We start from the raw sequence: 7,902 nt of genomic DNA, 5'->3' as shown, positions 1-7,902 counted from the left end.
GGAGTTGGTTTCCAAAAGGTACCAAATCCATCACAACAAATTTATCACTGGGTTGCTGTGAGTTTTCCAGGTTGTATGGCCATGTTCCAGAAGCTTTGAAGCAGCAAGGCTATTCAATGCTAATCAAGGTGATCAATTGCAATATTCACACTTGCCTCAAACAGACAAGAGTTCTTTCTCTCACCCTGGACATACCACAGATATATAAACCCCACTTGCTTAGTTTCCAACAGACCTCACAACCTCTGAGGATGCCTGCCATAGATGTGGGCAAATCGTCAGGAGAGAATGCTTCTGGAACATGACCATACAGCCCGGAAAACTCACAGCAACACATTTCCCTCTTCATTATGAAATTATTTAAGAAAAAAATTCGATTGGTACCTTTTGGAAACAAAATCCACACTTAGAGCCATAAGCTCGTCCTTCAATTTTAAAAATAGAGACATTCTCTTTTATTTTCACTTTTATTTTATGGGGTCTTGTATATGTGACATACTCAGGGCCTGAGCAAACTGTGCCAACTCAGTAGCATTAATACAATTTGACACCACTTTAACTGCCATGGCTCAATGCTATGGGAATTGTAGTTTGTTGAGGCAAAGATGGCTGTACACCTTGTAAAACTACAACTCCCATGGATCCATAGAATTGGACCAGGGCAGTAAAAGTGGTGTCAAATTAGTTCCACAGTGCAGCCTTAATCTTGCCTTCTTTCTGGGATTCAGAAAACACTTCCAGGGTGATGTTTTGGGGTAAATGTCTTTTCTTTGTGTGTCTGTGTATAAGAAGGTAAGTCAAAATTGGGCTTAAAGAAGGCAAAGAGCCTGAGCCTGTTAGGAATTATGGGAGTTGAAGTCCAAAACACATGGAGGGCCCAAGTTTGCCCATGCCTGCTGTAGAGCCTGCCTTTGTCATGGATAGGGAGGAGGGTCATGGCTAACAACCAAACCCATTTTATTCCCATCCAAAACTCTGGTGAACCAGAAAAACAATTCTCTACCCACCATTTGACTTGAAAAAAATCCCACATTTCCTTGCCTTTCCTTCCTTCCTTTTCCTTCTTCCCTCCTGAGGCTCTCCGAGGCGCTTGCACCGCTTAGCTGGGTTTTATCCCTCATCCTCCTCTAACTCTGAGGTTTTGTGAAAGAAATCAAATGCCATCTTCGTCTGGAGAGCCCGCTAAGCTCCTTTCGGGTGTGTGTGTGTGTTTATTTTTCCCTTTTCTCTAGCCAAGAGGATTTTACAATATTATACCATTTGAACACTGATCTTTAAATCGCTTGAGCTGTGCTTTTTCGGCCTCGTTTTTATGTCCTCAGAGATTCGCCTCCTAGAATAAGCTGATTGTGCCTTTGCCCCTGGCATCTTTCTAGCAGGAGAAGGAAGGAAAGGGGGGAAAAGAAAGAGAGAGAGAAAGGCATCTGTACCAGGGTCCTTTGGAGGAGTTACTATCAATAAACCCTCTGCATAGGCTGTCCCATATATTGAAAATAACTAAACCCAGTCTCTGGGCATATATCCCTTTGGAAATAAATGGCAATTATAACCTTATTGAATAGGGAAAAAATGATGTCATATCTGTTTGTAAATGTGAATCTCCATTTCACCTTTTGAAAACCACTAGTCAAGAAAAGCATGACCTTGTTAGAAGTTAACTCTTTGAACAAGTGATATTCGTAACCATTCATGTAATGGCACACGGGTAACTCAGCTGTTAAACTGAAGAACCATGTTTTTGACCTGCCAATGACAAAGACATGCCACTATAAAAATATATTTTGCTAGTAGAGGATGGTTGTTTCTTTAAAGTTGAAATTGTAGTTTCCCAAAAGATGAGCGCCCGCTGTTAGCTCCAGCTTCTGCCAACCTAGCAGTTCGAAAACATGCAAATGTGAGTAGATCAATAGGTACCGCTCCGGCAGGAAGGTAACGGCGCTCCATGCAGTCATGCCGGCCACATGACCTTGGAGGTGTCTACGGATAACACCGGCTCTTCAGCTTAGAAATGGAGATGAGCACCAACCCCCAGAGTCAGACATGACTGGACTTAACGTCAGGGGAAACCTTTACGTTTTTTAAAAAAAGATATGCACTCCCTTAAAACTTATTAGTTTAAAATATGCACTCAGAGATAAAAACAACAACAACAAAGTCTTCTTTGAAAACTAACATATCTTGTTTACTCATAAAACATCATGAAACATTCACCATACAGGGACATTTCTTATTTAAGTTCAGTTATAGATAGGATGTAGCCTCTCTATATTGAGTACCAGGGTATCATTCTTAATCAATAGTCCATAGTTTTTAGGTATAGTTGTACTCACTGAAGTCCATAAGTCATATTTTTCTACTGAAATCCAAACAGCAACAGGCATCCACCTCCACCAAGGTGTAAAGCAGACACTGAATACAAAATGGAGTACTGAGTCTGAACATGCTCAGTACAATCACATATCTATAGTCTTTCCCACACCAATATTTACCCACAAATACAAAAATATTCAATGCCAATGATATATCAACTGTTATATACAGTATAAATTAATATTAAATGAAATATAATTGGTACAGAATTTACAATTACAATGGTATTGCTCTGTACATTCGGATAAATTCTAACTTGAACAATATATGCGCTATGTATAAACTTGTAATTGTATGGGCTTTGGGAAGACGAGGCTTGCTAGCGTTGTAGCCTTCAGGGTAAATGTATCCAAGGCGAGGCAATGACATGCCTGGCCATGTTCCAGAAGCATTCTCTCCTGATGTTTCACCCACATCTATGGCAGGCATCCTCAGAGGTTTTGAGGTCTGTTGGAAGCTAGGTAAGTGGGATTTATATATCTGTGGAAAGTCCAGGGTGGGAGAAAGAGCTCTTGTCTGTTTGAGGCAAGTGTGAATGTTGCAATTGGCCGGCTTGATTAGCATTTAATGGCCTTGCAGATTCAAAGCCTGGCTGCTTCCTCCCTGGGGGCATCCTTGGTTGGGAGGTGTTAGCTGGCCCTGATTGTTTCCTGTCTGGATTTCCCCTGTTTTCAGAGTGTTGTTCTTTATTTAGGCTTTTCCTTAATCCTTCCCTATTATCCAACATTTTCACTTATCCAACACTTATTTTTCAGTGATTGGTTGGGGGGGGGGCGCCAAAATTCTATTCGCCTATGCTTGAAAATTAGTTTGGGCTGGCCCTGATGGTATGCTACCATGGGGCGTGCATTCCTGCTGAAAATTGACATTCCTCTCTTTTTCTTTTCAGTGCACAATGTGGAGCAGCACATGGATGCCATGGAGTGGGAGCTCCAACGATCCATGGTACCTTCAAGGAACTCTTGGAGCGCCTCTCACCCCAGCCGTCTCCTCAATAGGGTCCCTCAATGTTTCCTTCCTTACTAACCCCCTCCAAAGATTATAAATAGTTAATTTTGTATTATCGCTTTGTTATAATACAAGTATTTATTCTTACAAAATAAGAAGTGTGGTGCTTTTTTCTGTATATAAGTGCAAAGCGGACAGTGGCGATTCAGGGCACATCCATATTTAACACTCAATGTGGATTGAAGGCAGTTTGAAAAGGTGCTTAAATGATACATGATGAAAATGCACGCAGGAATGCAAATTAAAGTCTCTAAACTGAGGTAAGCAAAGTCTGAGGATATTCAGGTTTAATTTCTTTCTTTTGTCAAAAATCCCACCAAAGGAGGTTTCCGAGCAGCAAATGAAGCATCAACTCTAGTTTTGCTGGGAAAGAAAATGGTCCCATGATTAATGTAATTTTAATAGCATTCAGGAGTAATGCCCCATTAAATGAAAATGAGAGCTCGCGAGCTCAGCACAGTATACATTATGGATGAATGGAAGGAAGGGATGCTTGGTTAATTACTTCTGTTAAAATCAGTGGAACACATTTAGGACCCAGATAGTATTTAGCATTACAACCTCTCTTCCATGTACCAGAATCGTTGGCGTGCAGCCTGATTTGGTTCATCTTTATTAAGTAACACAGAATATAATCAGGGTCTAAATACACCAAAGGCACCAGGGTCTGCCTGATCTTGGATTTAAGCAGAGTTAGCCTTGGTTGGTACTTAGCTAGGAGGCCTACAGAGAATCCCAGGTGCTACAGCTGATATTTCAGAGGAAGGAACGGTGCTTTCCAAATTATGGTGAGCCGATCCTGGAATTTTCTTGGTTACACAAGGGCAAGTTGCTATGATAACCACTGAGATCCCAGATCCATCATTTTTCCACAGTGCTCTCTGATTGTAGGTGAAGGACAACTCCAAAACTCAAAGTCATGTCCACCAAACCCTTCCAATATTTTCAGTTGATCTTGGGAGTTCTACGTGCCAAGATTGGTTTAATTCAATCATTGGTGGAGCTCAGAATGCTCTTTGATTGTAAGTGAACTATAAATCCCAGCAACTACAATTTCCAAATGACAAAATCAACCCCTCCACCCCACCAGTATTCAAATTTGGAAGTATTGGGTATTTGTGCCAAATTGGTCCAGTGAATGAAAATACTTCCTGCATATCAGATATTTATATTACAATTCGTAACAGTAGCAAAATGACAGTTATGAAGTAGCTGTACTTCAAAATTGTAATTACTGTGGGCTGGGCTTTAGAACAGCAGGTTAACCACCAACTGCAGTAAATCTTGTCAACTAAAAAGGTTGACAGTTCAAAGCCCAGGTTGGGGTGAGCTCCTGACCTTTAGCCCAGCTTCTGCCTACTTAACAGTTTGAAAGCAAAATGTAAGTAGATAAATAGGTACTGCTTTGAAAGCGGGTAGGTATTAAGGCACCCATAAGGAAATGTCATTAAAATGCCGATGATTCGATGAAAGAGGAAGTTTATGAACAAAACTCTTCGGCAGGAAGGTGGCCAGAACCAAGCACAAGCCTCCAAGATGCCAAAGATAGGGAAAAGCCTATATATACCTCTATCCACTGTCTGTCTTATCAAGATATAAACGGCATTGAATGTTTGCCATATATGTGTGTTCTGTGATCTGCCCTGAGTCTCCTTCGGGGTGAGAAGGGCAGAATATAAATGCTGCAAACAAACAAACAAACAAACAAACAAACAAACAAACAGAAATGTCCCTGTAGAAAGGGAGAGTACATATGCTATCATCAAAGTCATTATTTGGGAGAAAGGCATGCTATAAATCCAGTCAATCAGCTTTCCACCACCACGGCTCTTGTGTGGATTGATATATTTGGTTTTAAAAGGTCAGAGAGAAGAAAAAAAACTCTATCTCTTTTTGAAATGTGGTGCTGCAAGAGAGCCTTCCTCCAAGGCCGAGAAAATGTGCATTGACCAAGGTCACCCGATGATGAGTTTACATGGCTGAGCAGGGATTCGAAAACTGCTCTCCTAGATCCCGAGTCCAACATTCAAACCACAAAACAAAAGACTTGAAACAGTAAACAACTCAGTTAATGGGGTTTGCTTCAGGTGCATGGAAGCATACCGTTTTATAGTCTGATCCCTGGGAAGCAAGTTCCACTGTGTTTAAGAGGATTTTTGGTATGTGTGTCGAAATCAAAATGCGTTTTACCTTTATGTTGTCTTATTGCCTCTAATAGAGGGAGATGTATAAATACTTTAATAATCAAATATAGAAACAAACAACTGCATATCGATACTGAGTGTATTAAACACAGGATGCACTATCCTGCCAGATTGAATAAAAGGTCAATAAAACACTAAACAAGAAGTCTGCTTAAAGGCAATTAAAGAAATCAGATCAACCTGCTACCTGCACCACTGAGTGACCTGGAAGCACAGCAGGAATATGTTTTGCAGCCATAGCAAGTGGAGGTGATAAATGCACAATCTGAGTATTAAAGTTTGACAGTGGAATGCAGGGAATCTTTGTATATATTGTGTCCCCTGAAAAAATACCCAAATATTCAACAATAAGCTAGGATGTGCTAACTTAATATACGCTGTGGAGGAGATTGTGTGTGTGTGTGTGTGTGTATATATATATATATGTATGTGTGTGTGTGTGTGTGTGTGTGTGTCTGTCTGTCTTTATAATGCTGCCACCAAATGTAAAGGGGATTATCAACGCTTGCCACCAGTATGGGAAGATGCAGCCACTAGCTACTCTGAGAGGAGTCCTTTTAAATTTTGTTTTTCTTTCTCTTCTTATTTACTCTTGATGGTAATATATGTGACAGAGGCTGAGATGTTTGAAGAACAATAACGTGTTTATTCAGGCACAGAGCTTAGTGGTTACAATAACTTTTCTCCTTAGAGGCACTTTGATTAACAGTTGCAAAGCTAGAATGAGGTGTTTCAAACTCCTTAAAATGTCACTTCTTTCTCTACTGCTTTTAAACTGCAGTCACCCTGTGAATTACAATCACAGATTATCTGTTCCTCATCAGGAGACAGACTACCTTAAAATAAGTCACCAAACTTATTTTAAACTGACTCAAAAATAAACAATTGAGTCTCCCTGATCCCTTCAACTTAGGATCAGTTGGTTCTCGCAGAAGCAGAGGCAGCAGGAGGACATTTTTGCTCCCTGGCTTCAGGTAGGATTTGGCTAAGATTTGGCTAAGATTTTAAACTGAGTGTGGGCTTGGCTCCTGTGGTCAAAGTCTAACTGTTGTGTGATTGTTGTGTTGAAAGAGAGCCAGGTACTTAAGTTGATTGACAGCAGGCATTGTCCCCTGTTAATTGAGTTTCTGGGAAAGCTTTATTTGCCAGTGTGAGTTTCTGCCAGAGCCTGATCCCAGAAGGGCAGTTGGTTCTCGCAGAAGCAGAGGCAGCAGGAGGACATTTTTGCTCCCTGGCTTCAGGTAGGATTTGGCTAAGATTTGGCTAAGACCTTCTGGCAAACAAAACTACGGTTAGGTGGATCTGTAATTGGCTAAGCGAACGGACCCAAAGGGTGCTCACCAATGCGTCGTCTTCATCATGGAAAGAAGTGACAAGTGGAGTGCCGCAGGGCTCCGTCCTGGGCCCGGTTCTGTTCAACATCTTTATTAACGACTTAGACGAAGGGTTAGAAGGCACGATCATCAAGTTTGCCGACGACACAAAACTGGGAGGGATAGCTAACACTCCAGAAGACAGAAGCAGAATTCAAAACGATCTTGACAGAATAGAGAGATGGGCCAAAACTAACAAAATGAAGTTCAACAGGGACAAATGGAAGATACTTCACTTCGGCAGAAAAAATGCAAATCAAAGATACAGAATGGGGGACGATGCCTGGCTTGACAGCAGTACGTGCGAAAAAGACCTTGGAGTCCTTGTGGACAACAAGTTAAACATGAGCCAACAATGTGATGCGGCTGCTAAAAAAGCCAATGGGATTCTGGCATGCATCAATAGGGGAATAGTGTCTAGATCCAGGGAAGTTATGCTCCCCCTCTATTCTGCCTTGGTCAGACTACACCTGGAATACTGTGTCCAATTTTGGGCACCACAGTTGAAGGGAGATGTTGACAAGCTGGAAAGCGTCCAGAGGAGGGCGACTAAAATGATTAAGGGTCTGGAGAACAAGCCCTATGAGGAGCGGCTTAAAGAGCTGGGCATGTTTAGCCTGCAGAAGAGAAGGCTGAGAGGAGACATGATAGCCATGTATAAATATGTGAGGGGAAGTCATAGGGAGGAGGGAGCAAGCTTGTTTTCTGCTGCCCTGCAGACTAGGACATGGAACAATGGCTTCAAACTACAGGAAAGGAGATTCCACCTGAACATCAGGAAGAACTTCCTCACTGTGAGAGCTGTTCGACAGTGGAACTCTCTACCCGGGGCCGTGGTGGAGGCTCCTTCTTTGGAGGCTTTTAAGCAGAGGCTGGAAGGCCATCTGTCGGGGGTGCTTTGAATGCGATTTCCTGCTTCTTAGCAGGGGGTTGGACTGGATGGCCCA

This window comes from Anolis carolinensis, chromosome 1 (genome assembly GCF_035594765.1).
Source record: "Anolis carolinensis isolate JA03-04 chromosome 1, rAnoCar3.1.pri, whole genome shotgun sequence".
NCBI lineage: Eukaryota > Metazoa > Chordata > Lepidosauria > Squamata > Dactyloidae > Anolis > Anolis carolinensis.
This window is presented reverse-complemented; position numbering follows the sequence as displayed.